Source organism: Olea europaea, unplaced genomic scaffold (assembly GCF_002742605.1).
Source record: "Olea europaea var. sylvestris unplaced genomic scaffold, O_europaea_v1 scaffold969, whole genome shotgun sequence".
NCBI lineage: Eukaryota > Viridiplantae > Streptophyta > Magnoliopsida > Lamiales > Oleaceae > Olea > Olea europaea.
Window position 1 is genome coordinate 127,433 of NW_019268191.1, and position 16,737 is coordinate 144,169.

Sequence of the window (16,737 nt, forward strand, 5' to 3'; positions counted from 1 at the left end):
AATAATATTTCCCATTAACTCTTTCTAATCTGATGGTCGTAATTATACCATCGTTATGCAATTACTCGTACTGTATCGCCAAATTCATGTCTCCAATCATTCAGAAAAGATCTAGAAATCATATATATAAGAAAATATAAGTCCAATATTAGTGAAATATTTATTAAAATTTAAAAGAAGAAATTATTGTATGACTAATCAGACTGATGCCGTGATGATTATGTAAAAACGACGTGGAATGTCCATTTTGATACACTGCAATAAAACAATTTTCACATGAATAATATTTTTTAAATTTTTTTAATATCAACGAGTGAGTAAATTTTTAGATGGAAGTTGCAGTTAAACTTTGTATATTTTTGTATATATACGTTATAGCAAAAAGAATAATAAATTGTGTGCATCTAAAGATTTTTAGGTAAAAGTCATCAATCCTCAAACAAGTTCTAACTTAAAACTACAAAATTTAGTTTTGAGAGAGTAAGTAGATAAACACCTGTTTGAGTGAAGCATCGGCAAGTCTCGAGTAAGATATGCAAATCTTGAAGGCAGGAAATGATTGTAAGTAAATATTGAAAACATGGAAAACAATTTAGGCTAAACAAAATCTACTTTTCTTTCTTATTTAGATTTGACTTGAGGTTCACGAATAGTAGAAATAGACAAATTATTCTTGAAACAAGTTCACGGATTGCAAAAATAGACAAATTATTACTGAAATTAACTGATTTCACTCTTCCCAAAAACAAATATTAGAGAAAAAAAAATTATTGAAGCACATGACCACCTACTTGATATAACATGTTTCTATAAGTTATTTTGTTGTATATAAAAAAATTTACGTCGTGAAGTGTAATTACAAGTTCATTTTTGTCTATTAATTGTATAAATCTTATTTTCTTATCTAAGGAACACGAAAATTGAAACAATGAATCTATTTGATTGTATATTTATTGATATGAAGTTGTATTTAAATCTTCATCCATCCACACACATCTTGATTCCAAGGAGAGTTGAAAGGTCAAAAGGAGAACTGTTCTCTCCTTTGAAAGGAGAAAAAACTCTCTGTAAAAGGAGAGCTCTCTCCGTGAGATTTAAATTTTTCTCTCTTTATGATTGAACTTAATTTTTTCAGTTTAACTTAAATAATATTTATATATTCTTTATTTAATTTTTGTAATTGTGTTTTGCTTTTCTTTTATATTTTTTGAAAATTGTTTTTAAAATTATTTTTTTGAGTGGGTGGGAGCAAGAACCACGTTGTGTTGTCTTCAATCATTTCATCATTTTCACATGCCATTTCACTACAACCATCTCCTCCACTACAATATTTTTTCATTTTCACATACTACTTCACTTTATCCAATCCAACATTTAATAAAGAAAAGAAATTAAACGATTTAACAAATTAAAGAACAAAAATAAGAATTGAAGGCAAAAATAGAAAAAAATTATTATAAAGTTTTAAAATTAAATTGAAATAATTAAAATTAAAAACAAATATTATTTAAATAAAATTGAACAAATTATAGAACGAAAGTAATTTTAAATGGAACAAAAAAAAATTTATAACATGAAAAAATAGGAAATTTGAAAACAATTTTCAAAAAATATATAATAAAAACAAAAACATCAAGTTACAAAAATTCTCATTTTGGTATTTTTTCTATCTTTATCACTTCCCGTTTTACCTAATAACTTCGTTTGAAGGGTTGTGCCTTTGTCCAACCCTCTATTTTCAATGTCCAAGCTTGTAGTTGTACTTGCTTTGTTTCATAATTATTGATGAGCAAACAATATTGGATACCTACATTTGCACAGCTCTACATTATTGAATCTATATTTGATCGAGGGAATACAATTCCAAATAAGTTAAAGATCACATAGAAAATCTCTAAATAATCGTTACACGGTCAAGTTTGTGGTATAAATGTTTAGAATTAGTTTAGGAATACACATGCTCACTCAAGAAGGGTTGCAATCATCCACATAAGCACACAATTCTCAACTTATAATTCAGTCAAAAAGACAAATTGCGAAAGAGAATTTTAGGTATGATTTATTGTCCAAATATGATTTCTTCTTCATTTTACGATTTTTTCCCTTTTACTTACATAATTTTAACATAGATGTTTGGTATTCTTGAAATATCAACAAGTTATACACAGCTACCAAAATTACATAACATTTGAATAAAGTATATTCTGAGCAGCCATTCAAATACTCTATTACAATCAGGAGAATTACAATACTCTATTACAATCAGGAAGACAGACGTGGATGAAGAAAATATTCATCATGACAAATATCAACTGCAATTTTCTGTCTATATATATTCACACTATCTTATGAAACCGATACTATCAGAAGCCCTAGAACAAAGCATTCTACATATTTAAGCACGAAAACTGCACAATTTGGCCTATAAAAGAAAATATTTTGTGTTATACTATATTACTATTAACGAATAATTATATATAATAGTAAATAAGAAACTGTTTAAATGCTCAGCCGTTGTTTGCACAAGGTAGGTAAGGTATTATCTCTTACTCCATTTGTTTATTTCTGTGTTTCCTTATATCTCGTCTTGCAGAAAAAGCTGGGTCGAACAATAACGAATTGACCACAGTAAGTGTTGCTTTGTATGTGCCTTCACTTGATAGGGTATATGATCATGATGGCTGCAGTCGTATATCTGAAATTTTCACTCAGAAATATTGAACAAAAAAAGATACCAACTATTGCCCAGATATGAACATGAAATTAATAAATACTTGCACCCTACCCATGAACGATTACCTATAGGCAATTTGCCGTTCACGTATTGTTGTAAGAGTTCATCTGGTTGACATCTATTAATTTTCCCTCGGAAGTTAGTTTGCTAAATCATCATATGAACACACTCCATTTCAAATTTAAAGTCCATGACTGCATATTCTTTAGACACGAGGGTGCAACGATCATTAATGAGTCTCCTCAACAACTTCAACTCCAGCTCAATTTGCTGATGGAATAAATAGATACAAATTAAATATATTAAGTATAAAATGAAATTGATTGTAATCGCTAAACTTTACTCACTGCAACATTTATATCTCCTGTTGAATCCAATAAAGTCCTCAACATATCTCTTCCATACACGTTCCCAGAGCCATCGTCCCAATATGAACTATATAGCATAATTTAAATTAGTGTTGAATAAATCAAAGAAAATTTTAGTATTTAAGCTAATAATGAAGAATTCTCTTTGTTACCTGGATTCATTCTTCAATATCTAGTCTCTAAGTGTTATGTACTTTTCCATAGGATAGTCTTCCAAAGGATAACCGTAGACGACAAAGATTGTATATGCTTTCCCTTCTTTTTCCTCTCTCTTCTCAACGTTTCAGAATTTTCGACCTGTTGAGACATTGACGCATCCTTTGGTTGATCATCGGGAATTGGACATCTACCAATAGGAACGTTTTGTTGCGTACAACTTATAATCGCTTCCATATTTGATTGCCAATATGATAATTTCTTCAGTGTATTCCTATTTTGTTCATCAACATGAGATCGCATGGAACCTAAACTAGTATCCACATAAGATTGCGTGATTTGGTAATGATCTTCTTGCCATTTTTGTTGTTGTTGGAATAATCCTTTGTTGTTCCCAGTATGTGTGTTGAAGAAACTTGATAGCGAGTTATCCATATAGGAATGCATACCAGATTGCATTTGATCTTCTTGCCATTTTTGATGTTGTTTGAACAGTTGTCTTTGGTTGTCATAAATTTCTATTCCCAAGTTGCCACATATATCTTACACATCTTTTATTATATGTTGCCTCTGGATACAACAGTTCTACCATTCGGTCTTCAATTACATAATTGGAGGTACTAAATCTAAAATTAGGCTCGACTGCAGGTGAAGTTCTTAAGGTACTAGGAATGGTTGTCTCTTGCACATAAATGTTATCCTTCTCTTGCTCATAAGTGTTATCTGAGATTTGTTGTGTCACATTATCTAATTTTCCATTGACAATGCCATCTAATACACTATGTTGATTGTCAACTGGCAGTGAAAGATTTATATACCATGATTTCTCCAATTCTTCTTCTGTAGTGTGTGACACTACAATTACCTAAATTTGTAATTTTAATAAAATATCAAAATCATTTGGTTATGTCTTTTTTTCAAATAATTAAACACAAATGTAACCATACATTCATAAAAAAATATATACCTCTCGAGTAGCCAAAAAATGCTTAACTATTTTTTCAATCAATATTTTATTGGGCCTTCACTTATACATTTGTGGACTCTGCAGTGTTCTGTATCGACAACGTTCGAATTTCTGTCCAATTTTCTGGAAATGCTTCGTATATCCAATACTGCAACACAATTACAAATTATAATTATTACTTTTTTTTACAAATAAATTAAGTTAATAAAAGAATAGGAAAAAATTACCTAAAATGCCAGTGGATACAGGCTTGGCCCTGGACCCAAGCCAACTAGGCAAGGGCCTAGGGCCTCAAGATGTTGAGGGCCTCACAAAAAAAATCCAGTCCAAAGACATTGATTCCAAAAGCCTAAAAAATCCATCTATTTTATTCATACCTATGGTTAAAGGAAGAGACAATTAGACACATTGCTTTATTGAATTTATCTGAACAATTCTATGAGACTGTCGCCACCACCGGAACAGCCCAGAAGGAAGAAAAGAGGTGGTCAATCCATTTAAAAATCTTAACATGACTCTTTTTTAACTAATCTTTTGATTGTGAGGAGAGATTTTATTTTGGATTGTATAATGTTCTTGTTTGAATATATATGTTATTTATTTAAATATTTAAGTTTGTTAGGCTTGCAAAAAAAATTATGTTTAAGGGCCGTGATAATTAGTCGCTTAGGACCTCAAAAATCTCAGGACCGGCCCCGAGTGGATACCTTCCTAATGCATACTTACACTTTATTTGTTCGTTCTGCTGTATTCTTTGTGTTCTTTCCAATTGTGATTCTTGCAATGAATTCAACAAAACAAAGTGTACTTTTTGACCCCTCGACCATGCCAAGAGTTCTATAATCAATAATTCTCCCAACTGATTTCAAAACATACTCTACCAACATAACTAATCCTAGCTTAAATTTATCTTCCACATCTTGATATAAATGGAAAACTTCAAAAAGTATTCTCATGCTAATTCTTTGACTACCATTGAAGTAATGATTTATAAGACAATTGTTAGTATGATCAATCTCCACGACCGGTTCATGACAATGTAATCTAGTCATAAGACAAAATTCTTGCATACCAAACTTAGCAATACGGTCACTAATCGTACCCAAACTTCATTATTTTTGCTACTATTTACAAGCCACATTACAAATTCATGTACAAATCTACTACTAAATTGTTCTTCTCCTCCTCTATAAACAACTCCATAAATAAATTCATAAAAATTACTACACATCATAGAACATTGTTGATTTGCATCTATAAATTCTATAAAATCTTTAAAGTATTCACGATTTGGATATTGAGCGATAGTAGCAAAAAATCATTGATTTGGAGAGAGTATATGAATAAAGACATCTGCATAAATAATTCAAAAAATAATATTTGTAAGCAAATCTAACAATTCTAAATAAACAAAAGAACTTATATTTGTAAAAATTCGAAATAAATAAACAGATATGAAGATTATTAAAATAATCTTCAGATCTCCGTGCATAGAGACCTTTTGGCCTCCGTGCGTAGAGACCCTTCTCCTAGACTTCTAAGTAAATTTCTCAAGTAAATGCTTACCTTTTCCGGCCGTGGGCGGTGATTGATTCTACTGGATTTGGCTTTTGACTTTAGGATAGAGAATGAAGACTTTAGGATAGAGAATAAATTTTATAGATAAGGAATGAATTATATGTTTGGTGGTAAAAGCCCTTCTAGATAAATACTTTATATTCTCTTTTACTTTTTTTACTATTTATTATACATGTACATATTTATATATTTACATGTTATTTAAATTAACTGAATTAATTTACAGCATGAATTTTTATTTTCCACAAATAATCACAAAATGTAAAATTTTTTTCGATGTAATTTATACTGGATACTCTGAATTCAAACAATTCAAAGTCATTCCTGTGCTACAGGTAAAACTTTACTTTCCCATATCTATTTGATGATGCCAGTGATTAAAGTAAGGGTGAGATAAGATTTTATAGTGTAGATACATCTTTTTTCTACTTTCTTTACGAACTTTGATGAATTTGATGCGTGCTTTACTAACTCAATTATTCCATGGACACCATTCACGTAGTATATATTAAATGTTTCAAGTAGTCTCCATATCTTATGCCTGTTCCAAGCTTTCACCTTTATAAGTTTTATATAATAGAACAATGAGAACTAAGGAAATACTCCCCAATTCCATTGAAGTCATTCTTGTACTATGAGTAAAAGTTCAAAGTAATCTCCATATCTTATATCAGTGATTAGACAATAAGCTATTGCTATTGATAAGATTTTACAATATAAATAATTTTATTAGTTTTGATTATTAAAAAACGTATTCAATTTGTACATAGTCTTTCTTTTTTTAGTTTGGTCCCATCAATGCCTTCTTTTTTTATAACTGACATATGGACACATTAATACTTTAACTTCATCCTTCCAACATCCAATCCCCAAAAATTAAAATATTTATTAAACCATTATGTCTCAATTTGATATTTTATAAATATACTAATACAAAGCTTCAACTTCACATCTGCAAAAAGAAAGAGATAATCGTTAACATTTACAACTTCCGTACTATAAGAAATTCTAACTTTAATTCACACTACCTTCTTCTTCTTCCTCCATATTAACAACTTTTTTTTTCATTCATAGCTATATTTATCTACACTCTAACTTATCGTCCATGTCATTTACTAATAAAAAAGGTTGTACCTCATAAATTCATTTCACATATTTCAGCTTTAGAAACTAATTAGTTAGCAAAAGTTATTGTCGTAGGAAAACAATCCCCAAAAACTACTCGAAATTCCAACAGCTATTACCAAAAATAATGTGAACCTGGTTAGCACGATCACTAACGAACCAACAAAAGATTGTTGAACCCAAGAAAGCCAAGAATTAACCCCGGTTTATGGATTTGAAATCCCAAGATGACGAACCAAGCAATCCCACAATAACAGTAATATGAAGGACCTCTTAATCACGCAATTAAAGACTCACGTCCGGATTTTGAACGCCACAAGGATGTTACCTTGATAAGTTTGAAAATTGTTCTAAGAAGAACAAAGATTGTAAAGCAAAAATTTCCTCTCAAATTAATTCTCAATAATGTCAAAACTTGTTCTTATAATTAACATGAGAAAGTATTTATACCAACCCTAAAAATATTGTCTTGGATGGAAATTATACTTCAAATACCGAAAAATAATAATTAGAATAAAATTTTATGGAAACTAGATAAGTTACCAAAAATTGAAAATGCATCCAGAAATTTGTACTATGCGGTCGCATAGTATAAATCAATGCAGTCGCATAGAACAAATAGTCAGCCTAGTTTTGTTTCAGTAACAGCCTATGCTGCCGCATAGTTATTTTTTGAAAACCTCCTTTTTCTTTTGCAAAATTTCATGACGAATCCAAATTGTACTCGTGGATGAAAATTCAACACCCAAGCAAAAAGTTACGCCCATTTTAATCCACACTGCTCGTTTTCCATATCGTCAACCTTTATCACGTTGATCCAAAGCTCTTCGGCCTTCGATCCCAACATGAAACTTGCTTCATTTTGCATCCCAAACATGATGTCATCAATAGTGGCTTTGACGAGCATCCCCATCACCTCTTTAACTCATTTCACTCTCGATCGCGTCATCGAGCCTTCTTCGATAATCAACGGGTCTTGATTCGGACTTGCCTTCGTGACTCCCGCATCTTGGATCATATAATACCAACTGATGTGAATCCGGTTAGCACAATCAATAACAAATCCAAAAAGATTGTTGAACCCCAAGAAAGCCAAGAATTAACCCCGATTTATGGATTTGAAATGCCAAGATGACGAACCAAGTAACCCCACAATAATAGTATTATGAAGGACTTCTTGATCACGCAACCAAAGACTCACACCCGGATTTTGAACACCACAAGGAAGTACCTTGATAAGTTCGAAAATTGTTCTAAGAAGAACAAAGATTGGAAAGCAAGAATTGCCTCTCAAATTAATTCTCAATGATGTCAAAAGATGTTCTTACAATCAATATGAGAAAGTGTTTATACCAACCCTAAAAATATTGTTTTGGATAGACATTATGCTTCAAATACCAAAAAATAATAATTAGAATCAAGTTACCAAAAATTGAAAATGCGTCCAGAAATTTGTACTATGATGTTGCATAGTATAAATCAATGTAGTCGCATAGAACAAATAGTTAGCCTCAGTTTTATTTCGGTAACAACCTATGCAGTTGCATGGCTTTTAGGCCAAGCGGTCACATAGTTATTTTTTGAAAACCTCCTCCTCCTTGTGCGAAATTTTGTGACGATTTCGAATTGTACTCATGGGCAAAAATTCGATAACCGAGCTAAAAGTTATGCCCATTTTAATTCACACTGCTCGTTTTCCATATCGTCCACCTTTATCACGTTGATCCAAAGTTCTTCAGTCTTCGACCCTAACATGAAACTTGCTCCATTTTGTGTCCCAAACATGGTGTCATCAATAGTGGCTTTGACGAGCATCCCCATTGCCTCTTTAACTCATTTCGCTCTCGATCGCGTCATCGGGTCTTCTTCGATAATCAACGGATCTTGATTCGGACTTGCCTTCGTGACTCCCGCATCTTGGATCATATCATCCCCTCTCTTTTCAAAAGGATTCGTCCTCGAATCTCCATCTGCATGAAAAAGAGAGAGATCGGACACATTAAATGTAGCTAAAATATTATACTCAGCTGGAAGATCCACTTTGTATGCGTTGTCGTTGATCTTTTCGATGACTTGAAATAGACAATCTCCCTGTGGCTGCAATTTAGACTTTCTCTACTCTGGAAAATGCTCCTTTCTAAAATGTACCCAGACCTAATCACCTGGTCCAAATGTCACGCACTTTCTTCCGTTGTTCGCCTTTGACGCAATAAGCTTACTCCTTTCTTCAATTTGCGTCTTGACCTTCTCATGGAGTGACTTTACCAACTCAGCTTTCTCTCTTTTTCTCTAGCTCTCTTGCTCTCCTCTCTTCTTCATTTTTCAATTTAATTTGGTTTTCATACATTTGTGCCGGTGTTAATGGCACAAGGGTAATGGCCTCCCATCCTTGACAAAGCCATATCTATTCTGGTACACATTGTGAACAATCTTTCTGTCGTATTGCCATGGTCACCCTAACAATAGACGTCCCGCATGCATAGGTACCACATCACATACCACTTCATCACGATAACTCCAAATTGAGAAATTTATCAAAACCCTCCAATTTACCTTGATTTCTCCACAATCATTCAACCATTGAAGCCTATAAGGTCTAGGGTGTTTTAATAGAGTTAACCTCAATTTCTCCACCAAGGTTATGCTAGCCACATTTGTACAACTCCTACCGTCGATGTTCAAACTACACACCTTATCATTAACATGACACCGAGTGTGGAAGATATTTTGCTCCAAGTCATCAGCCTTGATCTGAGCGTTGAGTACTTGTCTCGTGACCAACAACTCTCCTACAGCATATTCCACTTTCTCCTCGTCATTAATTTCCTCTAACTCCAGCATGTCATCATATTCACTTTCTCTCTCGCTTACCACCTCTCCATTCTCCCTCAACACCATCGTTTGTTTGTTCGGACACTGAGAAGCGATGTGTCCCGAACCGAAGCACCTAAAACATTTTATATCTCTGCTTCTTAATTGTTGTGAATCCGTCTTGGGTATGGTTTTGCTATCACCCTCCTCCTTTCCCTTTGGTGACTCAGTCATACTCTTAAAACCTGCCCCATTTCCTTTATTGTTATCCCACTTCGACTTCCAATTTGGGTTAGAAGACGAAGTATTCATTGATTGCCTCATTGTCCCCGTTCTCTTCAACTGTTTTTCCACCTTCATGGCTATATGCAACATATCTTCTAACTCCACATAACGTTGTAACTCCATCACATTAGCAATCTCCTTATTCAACCCATTCAAGAACCTAGCCATGGTAGCCTCTCGATCTTTCTCCACATTCTCCCTAATCATCAAGATCTCCATTTCCTTATGATAATCTTCTACGCTCTTCGACCCTTGATACAAACTTTGCAATTTTTGATGGAGCTCCCTATAATAATGACCAAGCACAAATCGCTTCCTCATCACTGCCTTCAATTCATCCCAAGTATTGATAGGCCTCTCCTGATTCCGACACCGTGAAGTAACCACTTGATCCCACCAAGTGATGGCGTAATCAGTGAATTCTAACACTTCAATCTTCACCTTCTTATCTTCTTAATGGTTATGGCAATCAAAAATTAACTCCACCTTTTTCTCCCATTCCAAGTATGCCTCGGGATCACTTCTATCCCTAAATTGTGGAATCGTCATTTTTATATTACCTAAATGGCCATCTACTGCATCACAAGGATTATTTCTACCCCGTCGTTCAAGCCTATCATCTCTATTCCTCATCTATCCTATTCCAACTTCATTGTATTCATCCTCATCTCCATCCTAGGCTCTTGTCTATCCATTCTCCTAGTGTGAGTGAGGTACTTCAGCCCGTTGCCCTCTACTAAAATTTGTAACCGATATATCAAGCCTATTTAACCTATTCCCCATACCTAAACAAACTCTCAAATCGCCTCATCATATCATCCTGTGCATTAATGTGATCATCGTTCGGCTTGAATTAGAACGTTCTCTGTTAGACATCCTAAATCTAAATTTATTTATTTATTATTATATTTTTTTCAACCTCACCAATATTTCGCTCGGAATCACACAATAAGGCTTTTACCCTCTATCGATCTCACCTCTCGCCTTTTACCACTCAATGCTTTCGTTCAAATGCCTCAAAGAACAAAGTGAACTCAACAGGATTTAACCTTGTGGATTCTAAATCGGATGCGTTCAAGAGTTATGATAATAACAGGAACTTGACACAATGGAAATGAAAATTTGAATGGAAAGTTAACAAGATTCACGAATTGTTGAATAAGATTTATGGATACACAAATATGACTCAAGGAAAATTATGAACGTTCTAGTACTAAATTAAACAATAAAAACACAGCAATTTTTATTTTATTTTTTTGAATTTCTCTTTTGTTTACTCTTTTATTTTGTGTGTGTGCAAGAAGATTAACTAATTACCAGCAAATAAACAAGTTTTGACGAATTAATGATTGACTCACGGACCGATGAATCAAATAACAACAATAACAAGACACGGGAAAAGGATAAGAAATCGGAGACTCAACAACGTAGGACACAAAAGAATAATGCGGAAAATAGAAAAAACAAGATTTAAAGACTCAAAGATAATAAAAGGTATAACCTCGATTAATTTGGAGCCTTTGCTCTGATACCAACTAATGTGAACCCGGTTAGCACGATCACTCGAACCCACAAAAGATTGTTGAACCCCAGGAAAGCCAAGAACTAACCCTGGTTTATGGATTTGAAATCTTAAGATGACGAACCAAGCAACCCCACAATAATAGTAATATAAAGGACCTCTTGATCACGCAACCAAAGACTCACACTCGGATTTTGTACACCACAAGGAAGCACCTTTAAAAGTTCGAAAATTGTTCTAAGAAGAACAAAGATTGGAAAGCAAGAATTGCTTCTCAAATTAATTCTCAATAATGTTAAAAGTTGCAATCAATATGAGAAAGTATTTATACCAACCCTAAAAATATTGTCTTGGATGGAAATTATGCTTCAAATACCGAAAAATAATAATTAGAATCAAATTTTATGGAAACTAGATAAGTTACCAAAAATTGAAAATGCGTCCAGAAATTTGTACTATGCGGTTACATAGTATAAATCAATGCAGTCGCATAGAACAAATAGTCAGCCTCAGTGTTATTTCGGTAACAGCCTATGCGGTTGCCTAGTTATTTTTTGAAAACCTCCTCCCTCTTGTGCGAAATTTCGTGACGATTCCGAATTGTACTCATGGGTGAAAATTCGACACCCGACCTAAAAGTTATGCCTCATTTTAATCTACACTGCTCATTTTCCATATCATCCACCTTTATCACATTGATCCAAAACTCTTCAGCCTTCGACCTCAACATGAAACTTGCTCCAATTTGCGTCCCAAACATGGTGTCATAATAGTGGCTTTGACGAGCATCCCCATCGCCTCTTTAACTCATTTCGCTCTCGATCGCGTCATAGGGCTTTCTTCGATAATCAACGGGTCTTGATTCGAACTTGCCTTCGTGACTCCCGCATCTTGGATCGTATCTCATGGATTTAGAGGTACATATATACTTCTCGTTCCAATAATTTTCTACCTATCACTATACCTGTGTGCTTTCTAAATAATTTCATCTTTTTCTAATGTTCAACAGGGAAACAAAGTCACAACCATAATGTATGATACCAATATTACTACACTAAACGATTAGTTCCAACTTGGAAAAATATACGTTATCTCAAGTGCGACAGTTAAAGATTTCAAGAGTGAATTTTGGAGTTCTCCTGGATAACAAATTTGGATTATAACAGGAACCACAAAGGTTAAAGAATTAAATGAGGACAACTTGAATCTCATGTTCGCAAAATATGAACTTACTCCATTTGATCAACTGGAGAGGCATATGGACAAGAATACAGACATAAGTAAGATTTCTAACACATTAAATTTAAACTAATCATTTCATGTAATGTTTCATAGTTTATTTTTTACGTTCAAATTTATTACATGTAAAATACATAAAAAAAAAAAAACTTTACGTGACCTTCTTGTAGGTGTGATGGGTGTCGCTATAGATATTCGACAGAAACGACTTATTCAAACTAACTTTGGTACACAAACCTATCTACAAGATATTGCCTTGATAGACAAACAGTTCAAAATTGTGATTCTAACATTATAAGACAATTTTGTCGAACGAGAATGCACTACAATAATTGAAAACCTTGCAAATAGACCCGCCGTATGGGCTACAAATATCAAGGCTTCTTCGTTCAACGGTAAATTCGTTTTACAAATACAATTTCATTTATAGTGCTATTATTATTTTTTTTTTTCAAAAACGAAACTAAATTATTCCTAATTTCCTTTCGCCATGCATCACAATTTCAATAAAAGTAAATAGCAATTTTTTCATTAATGTCCAACTACTGGCCGTTGCAGAGTACAAAGAATGGTACTACAACATACCCAATACACATATTGCTTTTACAGCTTCCATACCAAAAAAAAAAAACAAGAATTATATTTTAGAACTAAATATGTCATTATTTCTTGCAGGGTGGAAGCTAACAAAGAAACACTTGATAAGCTGACAGAAAATAAACCTTTTGTTGCTGTCAACCTACCAAAACTTTCTCTTCCAATTGACAATGAATTGACACTAATTGAGGATTTACTAGGAGTCTACCATTAGTTCTAAACTAATGAACTGAATATAATTAGCAGAAATACATTCTCTCTATATTTTATAATACACATTATAGAACATCACGCATTTTCCCTCGTACTATCTCCCTATCTAATTACATAAGACATCTCTTTTAACAGAAAAATTATACTGGGTGTCAAGAAATCAGAATTTTTGGTATATTTTGTAATGCCCCGAAAATTTTAGAATAAAATTTATTTATTTTATATATATTATATATTTACATTTTGAAAGTTGAAGACTAAAATGAAATAGGTTTTAAATTCCTATTTTATTTGTTTCGAATAATTAGATATTGATAGAGTGAGATTTAATATATCGATATTGGACTTATTTTAAAGCTTGTAATTAATTAGAAGTCTTAGACTTGAGAAAAAATTATTTTGGATAAGATTACGTCAAGTTAGAACCAAATAAAGGAAAACAATGATAAATAGAATTTTAATTTAATTAATAATCCTTAGTCAATCCATTTCTTACGGTAACGTGTTTAATTTGATAATCGGAAATTCCAATCCTACTTTGATTTAAACTCCACTTACAATTATTTAATTGAATTAGAATGGTGTATCTTAGGTGATTAGGATAACATCTATAAATTCTCCCTGATTATGGACATTCGGCAGACAATTTTTGTAGCCTTAAATCAATACCCAAATCTGCCCATCAAGCTAATTCTTTATTGGATGCCAAAACAACTCTTTTTGCCAATTCATCTTTTAAAATATTTTTGAAATCAAAATACTACTCACCCACTGAATGCAAGCGCAGAGAGATTTAGGGAAAGTTTCGGAACGTGCATTCATAATTCTTTTCAAAAATTTGTTTCATCTATCGAGGTAAGATACATATGTGCAAGTTGTTTTCATTTCTATATGCTTTTATATGTAATTAAATATGCATGGATTGCTAGTGGACCTTCCGGTTCTATATAAAGAGAAATGAAATCCTACGAGATATAAGAAGATCTAAGATGAGTGTGTCGTTTGGTCACCGATATACTCCATAAGAGTAGAGCGGTATGAAATGTAGATTTTCTTGTTATATATATATGTATATGGAAACTGTACGTATCTTATTGGCTATTTTCAAATACTTACTCTTACAATTTTTTACCGGTAGTTCGGGTTGATTGAAATTGTGGAAGGACGGTGATGCGGGGTGTCAAGTAGATCAAATGAAAAGAAAAATAAATGAGTTTGTCGTCTTTAAATTTATCAATTAGTTTAAATTTTGTTCCAAACGTGTTATTTGAACTAGTTAAGAGTTTATGTTATGTTTAGATAAAATTTTCATATTTTAAATTTAGATTTATAAATGTTGTAGTTATTTGTTTAATAAAATTTTTTATTTTTATAGTTCTGCACTTAAAATAAAGAAAAATGAGTTTTTCGTAACGTTCCAAAGTTTATAGAAAATTTGGGGCATTACAACTTGATATCAGAGCACGATTTTACTTTCCTGCAGACTTGTTTTTGAAAAAAAAAGGCAGATAAAAAAAGAAAAAGAAAAGAAAATTGTTCACGTGGTGTGAACAGTGGTGAACAATGCACGTCATTGTTCACATCCAAAGTGACCACATTGTTATTATATATACAAAAAAAAAAAATTATTACCGATTTTCTTTTCATTCTTTTTTTTTTTAAAGGATTGATATTACGAATTGTTTTAAACAGCTGAATAATAGTTTTAAATTGAATTCAAATTGATTTTAAATAATAATATTTTGGATGGATTTTGAATTGATGATATTTTATATTAAATTGTAGTTGTGCTATTTCCCATATTTTAGACCTCTATTTTTGAGTAATGTATTAAGAAGAAGAAGATGTGGATAATAAAAGAAATATATATAATATCCTTATGAGATTTATGAGTTAAACGACTATTTTGTAAAGTTTTAACACATGTTGATCAGTTGATGTAATGATATAAAAATTCTTGGCATGCGATGCTCACCATTCCGGCCACTCTCCGATGGACCTAAGGTATGAAACGAAATTTCATTCTTTGAGCATGATTATTAGTTTTCTTGCTTTAGTTGTGAAGTATTATAAGTATATGAAAGTCAAGTATCTAAAACATTTTGACTAATTGAGGTAATTTCGAGGACGAAATTCTTTTAAGGAGGGAAGATTGTAATACCCCGAAAATTTTAGAATAAAATTTATTTATTTTATATATTATATATTTACATTTTGAAAGTTGTGGCCTAAAATTAAATAGGTTTTAAATTCCTATTTTATTTGTTTCGAATAATTAGATATTTATAGAGCGAGATTTAGTATATCGATATTGGACTCTTTTTAAAGCTTGTAATTAATTAGAAGTCTTAGACTTGAGAAAAAATTTATTTTGGATAAGATTACGTCAAGTTAGAACCAAATAAAGGAAAACAATGATAAATAGAATTTTAATTTAATTAATAATCCTTAGTCAATCCATTTCTTATGGTAACGTGTTTAATTTGATAATGGGCAATTCTAATCCTACTTTGATTTAAACTCCACTTACAGTTATTTAATTGAATTAGAATGGTGTATCTTAGGTGATTAGGATAACATCTATAAATTCTCCCTGATTACGGACATTTGGCAGACAATTTTTGTAGCCTTAAATCAATACCCAAATCTGCCCATCAAGCCAATTCTTTATCGGATGCCAAAACAATTCTTTTTGCCAATTCATCTTTTAAAATATTTTTGAAATCAAAATATTACCCACCCATTGAACGTAAGAGTAGAGAGATTTAGGGAAAGTTTTGAAACATGCATTCATAATTCTTTTTGAAAATTTGTTTCATCTATTGAGGTAAGATACATATGTGCAAGTTATTTTCGTTTCTATATGCTTTTATATGCAATTAAATATGCATGGATTGTTAGTGGACCTTCGGATTCTATATAAAGAGAAATGAAATCTTACGAGATATAAGAGGACCTAAGATGGGTGTGTCGCTTGGTCACCAATATATACTCCATAAGAGTAGAGCGCTATAAAATGCAGATTTTCTTGTTTACAATTTTTTAAAGGCAGTTCGGGTAGATTGGAATTGTGGAAGGACGGTGATGCGGGCCGCCAAGTGGATCAAATGAAAAGAAAAATAAATGAATTTGTCGTCTTTAA